At 36.2% G+C, this 18,956-nt stretch overlaps 1 long non-coding RNA gene across 1 annotated transcript; it reads left to right on the top strand.

The window, feature by feature from the left end:
* Positions 1-5,181: 5,181 nt before the first annotated feature.
* Positions 5,182-7,716, top strand: LOC122295962. Its single transcript, XR_006238338.1, has 3 exons — positions 5,182-5,428; positions 5,627-5,696; positions 7,016-7,716. It is a non-coding gene; the product is annotated as an uncharacterized LOC122295962 (long non-coding RNA).
* The last annotated feature ends 11,240 nt before the right edge of the window (positions 7,717-18,956 follow it).

The following is an 18,956-nucleotide window of genomic DNA, read 5'->3' on the forward strand; positions in this document are numbered from 1 at the left end:
GTACTAGGTTCAACTAGTATTAGTCAATTCAAGGCATGAACTCCCTCTTTGATGAGCATCTCATTAAATGATGTGAATTTTAATTATATAAAAAAAACATACATATAAGTTTCTCACTGCGCATTGAAAATGAACTTTGCCAAGATAATCCATAGGGTTAGTATGCACAGAGTGAATTACATAAAGTAGAGAGATGCATAGGTTCAGGGATTTATTAAGTGAGAACACAAATGCTCAAACTTTGACATATCAAGCATGCACTTTCCTTAAAGAAAAGTTTTGAACCAAACCAGAATTTTTTTTATATTATATTTTTCTTATTTAAAACTGAAAAATAGAAACATAAAACAAAACAGAAAAATAAAATGCATGTCCTAGGCTAATGCAATAATATAACGGATGCAAGAACATGCAAGTAATCCTATCCATTAATGTGACATGGCATCCTCTTTGACCACCCATTTTGCTTTAAATTTTGGCCTATTCTTTTTATCAACATCACTTTGTATGATCTTTTCTTTATTTTGGAAGCAAAAATCTGCTATTTCACCAATTTTGAGACTTAAAAACTTGATTTGTTGACTCATATCACAAACTTGATTCTCTAGACTATTTCCTTTCCTTTTTGGATTTCTTTCACATCCATTTTTCTTCACTTTATTCAAGTTAAAACAATTTAGTCTTATATGACCAACAACACCACAATAATGACAAATAGGAATAAACTTACTTTTGGACTTACCTTGGTTGGGCTTCTTTGTCATTGATCTATCATGTAAGGCTCTTAGAACATGAGTTGTAGTCACGGCCTTCTTTGGAGTTTCCTTATCTTGACTTCCTTTAACAAAAATGATATCTTTTGATGAGGTGGCAGCGGATGATGAGTCTTTAAGTTCCATACCTTGGGAAGTCATATACCCCAAACCCGTGCGATCACAACTAGATTTTTGAATACTCAACATCTCTTCTAATTTTTGTATTGCTGTTTTTTCTTGAACCTTTTCCAACTCTTTTTCTAATGCAATTTTTTGATCCCTTAATCTTGCTATTTCAATATCAGAAATTTGAATGCCTCAAACAAGTTATTTTTCTCACTCTCCATATTAGTGAATTTCTTGTACAGCTTCTTGTTGAGTTTCTTTAATTTGATCACTTCTTCACACACATCATTGTAAGCTTTTTGTAAACCCAACTCATGATCATCTACAACTAGAACAACCTCCGAATCACTATTGCCATCATCACTTTCAGATTTTGTTAGCTCAATATCAGAAAAATCATTAACAACAGTAGAAAAAGCCACAAAAGTATTGTCATAATCAGATGATGAACTTGAAGTTTCAGATTCTGAACTATCACTAAGTATGACATTCAATGCTTTTCCTTTACTTTTCTTGAAATTTGGACATTCAATTCTTATATGACCATAACCAGAACATTCATGACACTTTACTTTATCAGATTTTTCTTTATTCCATTTTTCAAAATAATTTTTCTTTGCAGAAAATTCTCTACCTCTTTTTTTCTTTCCACTATACTTTTTATTAAACATGAATTTTCTGAATTTTCTTACTATAAGATCTATATCCTCATTGTTAAGATTTTCTTCATCAGAAAAATCATCTTGATTTTCTTCTATAGTTTTTAAGGCAATAGACTTACATTTTCTTGCTTGAGGAAGCGAAGATTCATACGTTTGTAAAGAACCTACCAATTCTTCTACCCTTATTGCATCAAGATCTTTACTTTCTTCAAAAGCGATAACTTTGGGTCGAAAACTTTCAGGTAAAGACCTTAGAATCTTCCTCACGATCCTTGAATCCTCCACCTTCTCGCCGAGATTAAACCTGGAATTCACAATATCATTCAGTTTAGCATAAAAATCATTAAAATTTTCGTCTTCCAACACTTTAATCTCTTCAAATTTTGAGGTTAGCATTTGCAATTTCGAATTTTTTACTATTCTTGTGCCTTCATGTGTAACCTCTAAAATATCCCAAACTTCTTTAGCAATCTCACACATGGAAATTCTTTTAAATTCTTCGAAAGATACCGCCATGAAAATAGCGTTAAGTCCTTTGCTATTCACATTGCAATTGCTGATTTCATCTTTTGTCCAAGTATCTATAGATGTCTCAAGTTTAGTCCATCCTCGTTCAACCGAATGCCATACACGTTCATCTAAAGACTTGAGAAAAGCCCTCATACGAACTTTCCAATAAGCATAGTTTTCCCCATCGAAGTATGGTGGAACGTGTGATGACGTCGATATGATCTACAAGGGCACGGATCACACTCGAATGAGTGAACCACGCTCTGATGCCAATTGAAATTCCCAACGTACCCCTGTAAAACCACGAAATTGTCTACCAATTTCCTTGAACAAATAAGTTAGATCTCAATTATCAAGATTATGAAACAAATAACCCTTTAAAGAAATCTTTAAAGGTAAAACCCTACGGGGCAGCCAAACCCAGGAAACTCAATCTTACTATTTGAAGAACAATTACAAGCAATAATCAATTACAAAACCTTTGCAATTCGACTCTCTTACTTGCCTAGACAAATGACCCGTTTGTCTTCTACCGCAGTAGTAGCCAGAACCTCTGGCGATCTTCAAATGTTGACTTCCCTTCTGGAACTCCAGAGGCTGAAATCCAATCGATATTGCTTCACACTCAAAGCACGATCACACTCAAGAAGATATAAAAAATCCCATGAAAATTCTCAAGTGAATTTTCTCTCATAAACGCTCAGAATCTCCTCTGTAAAATTTGTGGCTTGAAGTCCTTGAAAAGATACAAAACCGAATCCCTTTAAATAGAAAGTCTGGAAAGAGTTCTAGTCGCAGTAGGACTCTGCTGACGGTTAGCAACATACGCGAAAACGTGTTCTGACGGACTGCTAACATTTCGCGATAATATCTTCTGTTATTGACTAAACTCTGTTCAAAAGAGTTCTAGTCGTAGTAGGACTCTGCTGACGGTTAGCAACAAACACGAAAATGTGTTCCGATGGACTGCTAACATTTCGCGATAATATTTTCTGTATTTGACTAAACTCTGTTTAGCTTTCTTCTTGATAAATACCAATCTTCCAGAACTCGATTTTAACCTCAGGGCCTTATCTAAACAACTCCTAAAACTTCTAGATAGACTCAATATTGTTTAAATACAAATCAATACTTATTTTACATTCATCCAAATTTAATCAAATAATGATAAGATAAACCTTATCATTTATCCAAATTTAATCAAATAATGATAAGATAAACCTTATCATTTAGTCATCTAATCCTAGCCAATTTTTGCCTTTACAATCTCCCCCTTTGGCGGATTGGTGACAAAACCAACTTGATGAATGTCTTGCATATACAATCTTCCCTTTGGTGGATCGGTCACAAAACCAACTTGATGAATGTAGTGTGTACCTAAGACAAAAACAACTAGCAGACCAAGATCCCGTGAAAAATATCTTAATACAGTAAGGATAAGAAATGACATAGAACATTCTTTGAAACTAGTCCCAATAATAATCAAAGGTTAGATGTAATGTAAACCAACAAAAAAAAAGTGTTCTAGTCATCATCAATAACCATGTTCAATAATTAGTGTTGACTACAAAACAGGTTGCTAAACATGCTCAAGGCATTTTGAAGAGGTTCAAATCTGTAAAGGATCATAATCAAATACAATTGCAGAAGCATCTTAGGTGCTGTCCACCTCTAGTTGAGTTCTTAAAGTTTACTATTGATGCCATGTTTAGCGATCTTAAGAAGGCTGGGATTGGGGTGATTCTCAAGAATTATAAGGGTGAAATTATTATGGCAGCAATTAAGGCCGAAAATGAAGTGGATAATTAGGAAACTATAGAACTTTTGGTTGTTTTTCATGGTATGCAACTATGTGCTGGTATGGGTATAAGAAATTTAATGGTGGAATCAGAATGTCTTTTGCTTGTTGATTCTTTCCAGAAGAATGATATGTCTAATTCTGAAGTTGGAGCTCTCTTTGTTGAAGTTAGAAGGTTGAGGACTTGTTTTGCATCCTCTTCCTTTACACATGTTTATAGAGAGGGAAACTCGACAGCACATAGGCTTGCCTGAAATGCATGTAATGTTGAGAATATTGAAATCTGAGGGGATTGTATTATGGGCTTTCTTTCTCAAGCTATTTGGCTTGATAAATATCTGTAATTGTTATCTTCAATAAAGTTTGGTTTTATATTTATATATATAACTTATAAAACTCAATTTTCTCTTTCTCTACATATAATTAAATCCAAGATAGTCGGGTCTATCTCTAAATCTGTCCATATCATTAGATCACTACCAGCATGTTTGGCTTTTCTTTTAAAAAAGAAAAAATTAAAATTAAAAAGTTTTTCAATATCAATCCAAACATTTTTACTTTTTTTTAAAATTATTTCTTCAAATCATTTTCCTAGATTTTCATGAAAAAGATACAAAAATAAAACAGTTTTCACAAAAACCTAAAACCTAATTTTATGGAAATTATATTCAAATAAATTTTCCTATCTAATAACTTATATTTCTAATCCACACTCACGAAACTGCATAAATTAGGGAGACTTGAATTTCGTATGATGATTGTAGTATTGTTCAAATAATGAATAATCATCTACATAATACCATTTCTTTGTTTCCCCACCGCAAGTCTTTTTCTTTTCCCATTCAGTCCAATTTCTATTAAATGCTTCTCTTTCTCTGTCTCATTAATTGCATTCAAGTTGTTTAATTACCCTTAATTCATGGTAGAGTTAATGTGGATAGTAATAGTTGTTAATTTATTGTAGATCTTCTTCGCTTAATTCTCCATCATTAATTTTGATATTCAATTTTAAGCTTTCACAGTTGATTTTTTTTTTTTTAATTTTTTGATGGAATTACATAATAATATACATAGAGTGATAAATACAGTATTAAATGCTCATGTGGGGGAATACATTGCCTGAAAACCTTATAGAGTAAGTTACATATTGTTTATGGCTCATTTATTATTCGAAACAACTCAGACTTGTTCATGAGTTGATGACCACATTAATTATTAGAGCAAACTCAACAATTATTACTATCCACATTTATTATTTCCCCCACTCTTAAAATTCAACTATAAATAGCGTCATTTCTTATAAACCCTAAGACATTGTACTATCCCAGCCTCTTTATATATATCTCTCTCATTTCTAATGGTCGATTGTCAAATCTCTATCTCTATCTCTTTCTCACTCTCACTCTCCTCCTCTCTCCAATTTTGTAACAATCATTGTGAAACTAGAAGGGGGATCTCCAAAATATCACCGATATGGGCTCTAATCCATGTCATTCATCTTACGATTGCATTATCATGGCGGCACTCCTTTGTTGTCTTCATTATTACGCTTTGTTCGGATCCATACTATGCTCAAGGTATGTGATCTTCCACTTAGTATCGATGCAAATTACATTTGATTATATTAATTATGAGTTCTATTTTGTATTTATTCATTTTCTTTTTGTATTTAGATTTTTTTATTTGAGATAAATAATTTATGGATTGGATTTACCAAATGTGTACCAATTTGTTTTTCCAAATTTTGATTTTTAAACCTAACTATACTTCAACAGCATGTGTATAGAACCAAGCCAAAGTTGGCTCGGACTTAGAGTTACAGTCGGAGACAAATCTATGCTCAAGGTATCTAATCTTCCACTTAGAATCGATGCAAATTACATTTGATTATATTAATTATGAGTTTTGTTTTGTATTTATTCATTTCCTTTTTTATTGAAATTTTTTTATTTGAGCTAAATGATTTATGTATTGGATTTACCAAATGTGTACCATGTTTTTTTTTTTTTCTTTGCCAAATTTCGATTTTTAAGTCCAACTCCACTTCAACACCAAGTCTATAGAACCAAGCCATAGTTGGCTCAGACTCAGAGTTGGAGTCGGAAACAAATCTAGCAATACCAAATTTTGGATGTGACCAAAATAGTTAAATACATTATTTAGATGTTTTGCCAGTGAAGAAATACATCCTATAGGGTTTGAGATTGATGGAGCTTACTCGAGAACAAAAGAACAAATTTCTCTTAATAAAACAAGAGGATAAATAGATTGGATGAATAAATATAGAAAGGAATGAAAGATTGTAGATACTCTATTTGACTTGGATCCTTGCCTCTATCCAATGTTAGTGTAATTGAAACTCTTTTAAGAATACATATACTCTATAGGCTTGAAACTAATTTATGAGTATATTATAATTTATATATATAATAACACTTTAATTTAGGATTCATTAATATGGATATTATACAAGTAATAAAATTTAAGATATCATTTATGACATAATTTAATAGGGGTCCTTGATTGAGGCTATATATATGGGTACACAAACTCTCAAAGGTCATACAAACAGCATGAATTAAGAGAATGGGGATAAATTTTAGTCGGACAATAGATTATCAAAAATGTTATATGGAGAATGGCTTCTCTTTATAGTTTTGTGGTAATCTATTAATTCGATTAAAGTGATGTATTCCACAAATATATATATATATATATATATATATATTTATAGGTTGGAAAATAGATTGCTTTTTCTCTTTATCAAGTAGATCTGTTCCAAGTCGATAGATGATGCAGAGTTATGAGAGTTTCAACAATTCTAATAATTGGATATATAGGTGATCAATGATCCAAGTCAAATTTAACAACTAAATCTTTCTTTTCCTTCATTTATTTATCTTTTATTTCGATCTTTGTGTTTCTTGGAAAATTTGTTTAATTTTGTGGGTAAGCTCCAGCTATCTCACACTCCATAGGGTTTTTTTTTCCTTCACTTGCACAACACTTGAATGGAATCTTTAACTATATATCTAGTGACCCAATTGATTTTTTTATAGTAAATTTTATGATTTTCTTTCACTTGTGACTAGAATTGATATCAACTTTTTCATGCATAATATCTGTCATGGTGCCTCTTGCTGTTTTGTTTGGTTGGGTGAAAGTCCAATGTGAGATCGGAGATAGTATGGCATGATGTGAAGCATATTCCAGAGCATTGGGCTTGTTGCATGTTGTGAAATATGAGACAATTGCTGATGAATTGTATAGAATGATAAAAAAAAAAAAAAATAGAAATTGACACAGATTTAATGCGGTTCGGTGATATGCTTACATCCACAAAGAGTGAACAGCGCAAAATTCACTATCAGTTAATTAGGATTACATAATGTATATTTATACTAATCCTAGACGTACGGATATATTTAAAAAAATTACAAAAATACCCCCATGTATGAGCCATAAACTTCAACATTGTGGCTTAGAGGCGAGGGATTATGCAGGAAGTTCTTCATTTTCTGATATTGATTCAAATACTTTCTCCAGAAACACGCAGACTGCATGCTCGAAAACTTTGAATATTGAACCAAGGCAAAAGGGGTTGGAATAGAGATTCAGGGTTGAGTCAACATGATTCAATTTCCTCCAAAGGTCTCGTTTGAATGATCTCTACTTAGGGCTTTGGCTGCAAAGATGCAATGTATGGGGGCGTATGTAAAATATAGAATTTCTTATAAACATATGCAAAAACAAAAGATGCTGAAGATCATGACTAAAGTCCGAATTAAGCAGTCTAGAAGATTGATATGTGTAAAGTGGTTAAAGATACGTTTGACTTTCTTAATGAAGTCAGTTTTTTTTTTTTTTCCCCTTCTCTGTTTCTATTTTATTTAAAGAGACTTGGCTGCTGTAGGAAATCCGAGTCCTACCTTATATAGAACAAGGAAAAAGAATTTGAAAAAAATGGACAAAGTTTTGAACATGGCTGACTGCAGTTTGGCTAAACAATAGACTAACAAAAGAGAATATCTCAAGGAAGAATTTCTTGAATTTTACAAGCCTTTACAATGCAAATGATTTTTTATTTTTCAACATTCTACAATTTTTAAAGTTTTTACTAAAAACGGACGACATTGTTGTTGTTAATGTAAAAGCTTATTATCATAATAGCAAGTGAAATGGATGAAAACGAAAAGCAAAAAGTTTTCCTTATATATGCAAGATCTCATTATTCCTAATAAGCCAGCATTGATGGGCTAATAAGCATTGAGGAGGGTTTAAATGAGACCTTAAGGGCACCCATTGAAAACGTTTTTGTAAAAACACCTTTGTACACGTTTCCCCATCCTTTGTCATTAATTGCAGATGCTTTATTTAAGGGAAGTTAGCGTCGTGGGACATTAATTCTCAGAATTTCTATCTTTTTCTACTGATCTAATTGTTTTGTATAAAAAAAATAAAAATTGAAATCTAAGTTTTATAACAACAAAGTTATAGATGTAATCTTCCCTATTTACTTCTCCCCATTAAATTCAATATTCAAGTCTAAGTTTTATAAGAAAACGTTATGGATGTAAGTCTATCTGTGAATAGAATGACATTCATAGGAAGAAATCCCATAAAGATAGCCGATGGTAGGAGATCGAACTACCGGTCACATCTTAAACAATGGAGCAAATTGAAAAGGTTGTGGAATTTTTGCCTTTAACATGTTCAAAAGTATGTATGTATTTATATAAACTCAAATCCTAAAACATAAAAAATGGGAAAAGAAAAAGGCATATATTTTGTGAAATTTTCTCCAAAAGAATAATAAGTTCTTTCAAAATTAAATCATCATTATTAGGGTATCCAAGAAATGTAGTTTTGTAAGTAATTCCAGATGGTATACGTTGAAATCACGCCGAACTGGGGGAAGGAATTCCCTCATGCAAGCACAATGTTAGTGACAAAGAGGCAGTTAGGCAAGCAACATGCGGCCAAGGTGGAGGTAAGGTGAGCAACACATTGTAGAGAGTCTGGCAGATGCGGCACAAGACATGGCAATGAAGGAAGGTTCACCTATCAGATGACAAAGCAGGAGCACACCTTAGAAGAAGGAATATCAACCAGCATATATACCATATCATCTAACCTCATAAGTATGTCCTAATTCCATTTGGGAGACTCTCATAAGGGGAAGGTTTAGTTCCAAGGCGGGCTATAGAAACATGCATGCCTTGTCCCATTAGTCACTCGAGTTTCTATCAATCTTCAAGTCCATAGGACAATTGGATTGGCAAAATCAAATGTCTCTCATTCAAGCAAGAAAGAGGTCAAAGGAAATGTCAAGTTCTGCCAAGACTATCTGGTAGTTCTGCCACATAAAATGCAACAAACGATATTCAAGATCCCACTTTAGAGATCCTTAAGGACTCCACTTTTCCTCTTTTCTATCCAAAGGTTTCACAATCAATGAGAGCCTAGAGTTTTTGTCAATATGAGGATTGTCACTCTAGTGCAACCATTAGTATTTAGAATACTATCAAGGTGGGTTAACTCCTCCAACCATACTAGAAAAGTAGGTTAAATGCTTATTGATTACTTTGAGAAAATGATTTAAAGATGATGTAACTTAAAGTGACATGCTTTCAATGTGCTTTGCACTCATAAGATCGGGTTGGAGGCTTTCCGTACAATTCTTGAGCAGCATGTTCCACAAATTTCATATGGGTAAAGGGACTCCATGAGATGATCGGGTTGGGCTGTTTTCGTGTTGGCTTCAAATGATATTGTTGGTTGGGAGTGTCTTCTTGATGATCAGGTGGAGTGTCCTTGTTATGTTTTGGTGGAGGTGATCCATATGTTAACTACATAGAGAGATTCCCTATTGGTTTTGGAGAACATGTTCTTGTACTAGCTGAGTGGAGAGATTCCCCATGTCAAATGGGTGGAGTCATTCCTGACACTTGGTGATATTTATAAATGTATATGTTTTGTTTAGAAGGAGATTTCTTGCCATACTTATGAATATATATTTTTACTTAAGGGTGATTCCTTGCCATGCTTACAATATGTGTGTTCTTAATCTTATTTACATGAAATGATGTGTGCATATTCATTATTATTATCGTGGGTTTTAACCTACTAAAGTTTCATCGAAATCTCATTCACTAGTCCCACTCGAGGTTCATTCTTCAATGCTATTGATCTTGATGCCGATGTAGCCCGGGATAATTACCTCAAGGGAGAAAGACCAGCCCAACCTGAAGCATAACCATCGAGGCCTACCTTCATTTAGTTTTATTGTATGTAAGTTAAGATGTTCATTGTACTTGGGCGATGAGTACTTTGGGTGTAATTATATTTTGGACGAAGTGCTAGTGACATTTGAATATTATTACATATAAAGATTATTGTTATACTTATGTGGTACAAATATATTTAAAGATTATTGTCAAATTTAAACGCAACCTAAAAAAATAAAGTACAAGCTTACTATGGCGGTGTTTGGAGGGGTGGAGCACGTTAGTGGAATTGGTAGGGCATGGTGATAGGGATAGATCTGGGCAAACAAGAGACTCTACAACTAGGAAAAAATAATGGGTGGAAAATCCAACGTAGACAGAGGGTTGAGGGGGGGAAGTTTGTGGTGGATGGTGGTGGTAGGTGGTGGCGCAGAATCCTAACAAAGAGAGATCTAGGATTGGGTAGGGTGGATCTTGTTATGAGTGGAGACAAAATGGTGGACAGTGAATCATGCACCGTTTCCTTCCTTGACATGTTAGGCGCCACTTGCAGACACGCACAGTGTCTGCAGCAAGTGACGCCTCAATTCTTCCGTAAATCACTGCACCGAAAAAAATTGTAGGCGGCTTTCTCCTATAAATAGGAGAGAGCTTAGTTGAGGTGAGTGTGCAGCAGAGAAGTGTAGAGAGAAAATAGAGAGTGTGTGCTGCGTGTAGCGCTGTGCAGAGAAGATACAGGAGAGAGTGGGTGAGCAGAGAGAGTTTACAAGAGAGGTTTTTGTAAAAATAATTTCATAGTGAAATTACAGCAACTGTGGACGTAGACAATTGCCAAACCACGTTAAATTTCATCTCTCCTTTATTTATAATCATCTCTGTGTCAGAACAGCTCCCAACAACTGGTATCAGAGCTCTAGTTCGAGCTGTTTGAAAATTCAAGTTGCTCAAAATCAATTTTTGTCAACTCCAGGGTATTCCTCGCGTCGAGACGAATCCGTTGCCACAAACGGAATCAAAAATAGAGGTCGGACGAGCCTACACACGCCTCTAGAAGATCAGCGCGTGCATCTGCTATAACCCACGCGCCCCACGCGCTCCAGAGGTTGAAGACCCGTGAAGAGCACTCGCCCACGCACCCCCACGCGCTCTAGAGGTTGAAGACGCGCGAAGGACACGCGCCCACGCACCCCCACGCGCCCTACAGAGGTTCAACGCGTGTAATACACACGCCTCACTCTCCCCCACGCGCACACAATACTGTAGCGCGTGTAATACACGCGCCAACTCGCCACCACTCGCACTATACAGCGCGTGCACCCCACGCGCCAGACAGATCAGAACTGTCTATTTTTTCAGATCTTTTTTGGGCTAGATCTAAGCCATTCGGAGTCCGATTTTAACGATCAAATAGTACTTTCCAACTATTTGGATCATTCCGGACTCATCCGTACGGTTGAAATTTTGAGATTCACCATCAGTACATTCGATCTGAACCATTCACGTGTTGCAGATCATTTTGGGCTAGATCACGCCTGTTGGAGTTCCATCACGACGATCAAATAGTGCTAACAAACTATTTGGATCATTCCGGACTCATTTCCAGCTAATTCGAGTGTTTCGGACACAACGGTGATCTTTGTTTGTTTAAATTTGAACTCATTTGTAAAGTTATGGTTGGAGAAGAAGCTAAAGGTGTTGGTATCGAGAAATTTGACGGTACAGACTTTGCCTACTGGAGAATGTAGATAGAGGATTATCTCTATGGGAAGAAACTACATCTTCCACTCCTAGGAAGAAAGCTAGATGACATGAGCAATGAAGATTGGAGTTTCCTTGATAAACAAGTGTTGGGAGTCATTCGACTAACACTGTCAAGATCAGTTGCACATAATGTGGGAAAGGAAAAGACCACAGCAGATTTGATGAAAGCTCTATCAGACATGTACGTGCAGCCATCAGCCAATAACAAAGTACATTTGATGTACAAGCTATTCTACTTAAGAATGGCAGAAGGAACTCCAGTTATTCAGCATCTGAATGAGTTCAACACCATCACCAATCAATTAGCTTCAGTGGGGATTGAATTTGATGATGAAGTACGTGCACTGATTGCTCTAGCTCAATTGCCAACAAGCTGGGAGGCCATGAGAACAGCTGTTAGCAATTCTTATGGCAAAACAAAGATGAAGTATCAAGATATTCGGGACCATATTCTTAGCGAGGAAGTTCGCAGAAGAGATACAGGAGAAGCATCAACTTCCAATTCTGCCTTAAACCTCGAGACGAGAGGTAAATGAGCTAGTAGAAATTCAAATCGAGGCAAGTCAAAGTCCCGAAGAGGCAGAAGTAAATCTAGGTCTGAAAAACAAGTACAGTGCTGGAATTGTGGCAAGATTGGCCACTTCAAAAATAATTGCAAGGAAGTAAAGAAGAAGAATGAGCATGACTCTGTTAATGCCACAACAGAAGATCTCCGAGATGCCTTACTCCTTTCAGTCAACAACCAAATTGAATCTTGGGTATTAGATTCAGGAGCCTCATTCCACACTATAGCACACCGAGAAATCATGCAGAATTATGTCACTGGTGATTTCAGAAAGGTGTACTTAGCAGATGGTGAAGCGTTGGAAATCGAAGGCATGGGAGATGTACCAATCAATCTGCCCAATGGAAGTGCATGGTTGCTACAGAAGGTGCGACATGTTCCCAAGCTCATGAGGAACCTGATTTCTGTAGGACAACTTGATGCTGATGGGCATTCGGTACTATTTACCGGTGGCACGTGGAAGATAACAAAACGAGCTATGGTAGTAGCTCGAGGCACAAAAACAGGTACTCTATACATGACTTCAAGTATTAGAGATACTGTTGCAATTGCTGACGCAAATGCCAACCTATGGCATCAAAGGCTTGGTCACATGAGTGAGAAAGGAATGAAAGTACTATTATCCAAAGGGAAGTTACCAAAGTTGGAATCAACTGATTTCGACATGTGTGAAGGTTGCATTTTTGGGAAGCAGAAAAAGGTTAGCTTCCTGAAAAATGGTAGAACTCCAAAGTCTACAAAGTTGGAGTTGGTACACACAGATTTGTGGGGGCCATCCCCAGTCGCTTCTCTTGGAGGATCGCGATACTATGTTTCCTTTATTGATGACTCAAGCAGGAAAGTATGGGTTTATTTTTTGAAAAATAAATCTGATACATTTGATACTTTCAAGAAGTGGAGAGCCATGGTTGAAAATGAAACAGGCTTAAAGTTAAAATGTCTGAGGTCAGACAATGGAGGAGAATACATCGACGGAGGGTTTAAAGAATTCTGTGCTACAAATGGGATTAGATTTCAGAAGACTATTCCCGGGACACCGCAGCAGAATGGCGTAGCAGAACGCATGAACAAAACTCTCAATGAACGTGCCAGAAGCATGAGGCTGAATTCAAGATTGCTTGAATGTTTTTAGGCTGAAGCAGTTAACACTGCAGCCTATTTGATTAATCGGGGACCTTCAGTTCCCTTAAAGTTCGATCTACCAGAGGAAGTCTAGAGTGGAAAGAAGGTAAATCTTTCCCATTTGAAAGTTTTTGGTTGTTTATCATATGTTCACATAGATTCTACTGATCGTAACAAGTTAGAAGCCAAATTTAGAAAATGTTTTTTCATCGGTTATGGAGATGAAGAATTTGGTTATCGATTTTGGGATGATAAAAATCGCAAAATCATCAGAAGTAGAAATGTGATATTTAATGAGCAGATTCTGTACAAAGCTAAGTCACAAGCTGAACCTGAGAAGCAGCCAAGGAAACTTGAGGTTGTTGACTTTGATGTTACTCGAGTCAACACTGATCAGAACGAGGATCAAAAAAATGATGATACACAGATCGAACAACGTACACCACTCACTATTATTCGAAGATCTTCAAGGACAATCAGGCCACCACAGCGGTTCTCACCATCTCTACACTACATCTTGCTAACAGATAGTGGTGAACCGGAAAGTTATGATGAAGCTCTACGAATTGAAGATTTGATCAAGTGGGAGAAAGTCATGCAAGATGAGATGAAGTCATTGATGTCAAATCAGACATGGGAGCTAACTAAGCTTCCAAAAGGCAAGAAGGCTTTGCACAACGAATGGGTGTACAGAATTAAGGAAGAGCACAATGGTAGCAAGCGCTACAAAGCCAGAATGGTCGTAAAGGGGTTTCAACAAAATGAAGGTGTCGACTACACAGACATTTTCTCTCCAGTTGTAAAATTGACCACGATCAGGCTAGTGTTGGCAATTGTGGCTGCAGAGAATCTACATCTTGAGCAATTAGATGTGAAGACTGCATTCCTTCATGGTGATTTGGAAAAAGACATCTATATGCACCAGCCACAAGGATTCTCAGTGGGAAAAGAGAATCTAGTTTGTAAACTAAAGAAGAGCTTGTATGGCCTAAAACAAGCTCCACGACAATGGTACCGAAAGTTTGACAATTTCATGTGCAATAATGGATTTACAAGACTGCAGGCTAACCATTATTGCTATATGAAGAACTTTGACAACTCTTATATTATCCTACTGTTGTATGTGGATGATATGCTCGTTGCAGGGTCAAGCATCGAGGAGATCAATAAACTTAAGAAGCAGTTGTCAAAGCGGTTTGAGATGAAGGATTTGGGTGCTGCAAAACAAATCCTTGGTATGAGAATTATTAGAGACAGGACTAATGATTCTCTTAAACTCTCTCAGGAGGAGTATGTGAGGAAGGTGCTCAGAAAGTTTAACATGAACAAGGCGAAACCAGTGAGCACACCCTTAGCTAGTCACTTTCGACTAACTAAGGATCAGTCGCCAAAGACGGAGAAAGAGCAAGAATGCATGAACAGAATACCCTATGCACCTGCTATTGGTAGTCTTATGTATGCCATGGTCTGTACAAGGCCAGATATTGCACAAGCAGTGGGAGCTATGAGTAGGTACATGAGTAATCCAGGAAAGCAGTATTGGGAAGCAGTCAAGTGGATTTTAAGATATCTACAAGGCTCTTCAGATAAGTCACTATGCTTTACAAAAGCATGTTTAAAACTACAGGGATATGTAGATGCTGATTTAGCAGGTGACGTTGACAGCAAAAAAAGTACTACTGGATTTGTGTATACGCTGGGTGGTACAGCTGTATCGTGGGCTTCTAAGTTACAGAAGATTGTTGCTTTCTCAACTACAAAAGCGGAATACGTTGCTATAACTGAAGCAGGGAAGGAAATGGTTTGGTTGCAGTCATTCTTGGAGGAATTGGGAAAGAAGAATGAAAAAGGTATTCTGCACAGTGATAGTCAGAGTGCTATTTTTCTTGCAAAGAATCCAACCTTTCATTCCAAAACAAAACACATACAGTTGCGATACCATTTTATCCGATCTCTTCTCGATAGTGGACAACTGATACTTGAGAAGATTCGAGGAGCAGAGAACCCAGCAGACATGTTTATAAAAGTAGTTACTGCTGACAAATTGAAGCTGTGTATAGCTTCAGTTGGCCTTCGTACTTAAAGGTATGACTTGAAGTTGCTGTAATGGTCGCTATAAAGATATGTAGACTCATTTGTCTCCAAGTGGGAGATTGTTATGAGTGGAGACAAAACGGTGAACAGTGAATCATGCACCGTTTCCTTCCTTGACATGTTAGGCGCCACTTGCAGACACGCACAGTGTCTGCAGCAAGTGACGCCTCAATTCTTCCGTAAATCACTGCACCAAAAAAAATTGTAGGCGGCTTTCTCCTATAAATAGGAGAGAGCTCAGTTGAGGTGAGTGTGCAGCAGAAAATTGTAGAGAGAAAACAGAGAGTGTGTGCTGCATGTAGCGCTGTGCAGAGAAGATACATGAGAGAGTGGGTGAGCAGAGAGAGTTTACAAGAGAGGTTTTTGTAAAAATAATTTCATAGTGAAATTACAGTAGCTGTGGACGTAGGCAATTACCGAACCACGTTAAATTTCATCTCTCCTTTATTTATAATCATCTCTGTGTCAGAACAGCTCCCAACAGATCTAAGAGTAGGGGAGAGAACGAGTTGAAGTGGAAAGGGTGTGGGGGTGGTCAAGTGACATCTAGTGAGCTCTAGAGGGTGATGGAGGATCCAGCGGCATGCTACAGAATCCTAGGTAAAATTCTCCTAAGCTACGTAGGATGGAAAATAGAGAGGGGATAAGAGGTCTAGGGGTTGAGGACGAGATTGAGAGGAAGAGGAGGGAGGGCACGAGATGGGTTTTGGAAGGGTAGAAGTCTATTCTATTTATAGGCTGAGAGATCCACCCATGACAAGCACAACCCATGACTGTGATGGGGACTCCGTGCAGTGCGCAGGTTGTAATAGGGGGAACGGGTACTTGACCTATGCGTGTGTGTGTGTAAGAGAGATGAGACAAATAATGGCCACATGGCTGAGAGGAGACATTCGCAGCACTGATGAACTCAGCTCAGACTGGGGGATGAGGGAGGTGGTCAAAAGGTGACAAAGGGGAACGAAATGGCACGAAGACGTAGAGCCAGGTGGTTTTTAAGAAGCCATATGGGCTATACAAATCCTTAAAAAGTTCATACAAACAACATGACTTGAGTAAGAAGATAGAGATAAACTTTAGTTAGGCAATGGATTACCAAAAATATTATATTGAGAATGAATCCTGACCGCCTTATAGTTTTCAAATAATCCACTAGTATGATTAAAGTGATGTATTCCACACATGCACACACAGTACTACACAACATGGAAAATGGACTGGTTATTGTTTTAATTAAGCGTAGTTCCCGATGAATGATAAAGTCTTGCAAGTGTGATATAGGAGATTAGAGATCCAAGTTGAATGCAGCATCTTCCATATTTCATTTCCACTATTTATTTATTGATGAGTTCAATCTTGTTCTTCTTTTTTGGAAACCTATTTATTTTTGTTGTAGGTCTAATATCTGTCTCTCACTTATAGTTTTGTTTCATCATTGGGACAACATTTACATAAATTACCCTAACTATTTGGTGGGCGTCCAATCTTTTTTTTCTTTTTTCTTTTTTTCTTTTTTCTTTCTTGAGGGTTTTTTTTTTTTTTTTTTTTTTTGGTTTATTTTACTTTTGATTGGAATGGGCATGAACCTTTTCATGACTACATATGCTCGTAGTAATTAGTAAGAAGCTGGGAAAGTAAATAAGTGTGTGGAGGATCCTCTTGAACCTTATGTGTGAATTAGGAGAGACTTAAATTTTTGTATAATACAATTATGATAAAACATGACATCAGGCCATTAGGCTCTTGGCATATAGACTGTGAGATTGATAAAACTTACTCAGAGAAGAAAACATAAATTTCATATACTATAAATTTGATGAATAAATAAAGAAAGAAAAGAAATATTTCATATACTATATTTGACTCGATCGGAGCCTTGCCCATGTCCAATGTTAGAGTATATATATATACACACACGTGTGTATGTTTAACGTGTGGAATACATTATAATATCCTAAAACTCTTCTAGAAAATTGGGTACTCAAAATACATTTAGAATACGTCGTTAAATAGCATGGTAAGAAAATGAATTGATGAATTGATTTATATATAATAACACATTAATTGGGGCTTATTTAATATGGGTGCCCTTAAGGTTTTATTTAATTAAACCTCTTAATGCTCATGATTATTAATACTTATTACTAATGAGATCTTGCAAATATAGGAAAACTTTCTGAATTTCATTTTCATCCATTTCACTTCCTATATATTATGATAATATTGAGCTTTTTCAAGAACAATTATGACAAAAAAATCCTTCTAAATATTATTTATGCCATAAATGTCCGTACGTTTTTAGTAAAAACTTAACGAATTGTAGAATGTTGATACGATCTCTATATACGTACGTACTCTATTTGAAAATAGAAAATCAATTACATTGTAAAGGCTTGTAATGCCAAATCAATATATCTTTAAATCTCTTTTGTTATAATATTGTGAAATTCAAGAAATTCTTCCTTCAGATCTCTTTGTTTTTTTTTTCGATAAAGAGATATATTATTGCAGATCTCTTTTGTAAGTCCCATATTGTTCAAAACGAATTCCTTAAGAAAATGAGATTCCCTTAAAAAAAAAAAAAACATTTGTGTAAATTACTAAATTCTATTTTACATACGCCCCCCATACATTTGCAGCAAAAAACCCATATGCATGGAGATTCTAAAAATTATCGAAGTCTTACAGGAAAAAATCTTTTGAATACAGCAGGGATCATTCAAAAGAGAACTTGGGAGGAAGATGAATCATGTGGACAGGCATCCCAGAATCTCTTTTAATCCAAGCCCTTATGCCTTGGCCGTGATCTGTACTGTTATTAATTCTTGCCTTTGGTTCATTCAAAGTTGTCGAGCATGTCCGGGTTTCTTGAGAGAGTAAGAGAATCAATATAAAAAAATGAAGAACTTCCTTCAAAATCCCGGCCTCGTCTCTCAGCCACAAAAAATCCATCGCTTTGGAATATGCTTCACGTGATCGTGCCATACTATCTCGCTTTGGAGTTTCACGCAACCAAACAAAACGGCTACATCAGGCACCGTCGCAGACATTATTCATGAAAAAGTTGATGTCGATTCCAATCACAAGTTAATGAAAATCATAATAGTTACTGTGAAAAAACCAACTGGGGCGCTATATAGTTGAAGAAAGTGCTATGCAGGTGAAGAAAAAAATACCCTATAAATGGAGTGTAAGTGAGATAGATGGAGCTTACCCACAAAATTAAACAAATTTCTCAAGAGACACAAGATCGAAGTAAAAGATAAATAACTGAAGGACAAGAAAATCATTGATCGCCTATAGATCCAATTATAAGAGTTGTTGAAACTCTCATAA

Source organism: Carya illinoinensis, chromosome 15 (genome assembly GCF_018687715.1).
Source record: "Carya illinoinensis cultivar Pawnee chromosome 15, C.illinoinensisPawnee_v1, whole genome shotgun sequence".
Lineage (NCBI taxonomy): Eukaryota > Viridiplantae > Streptophyta > Magnoliopsida > Fagales > Juglandaceae > Carya > Carya illinoinensis.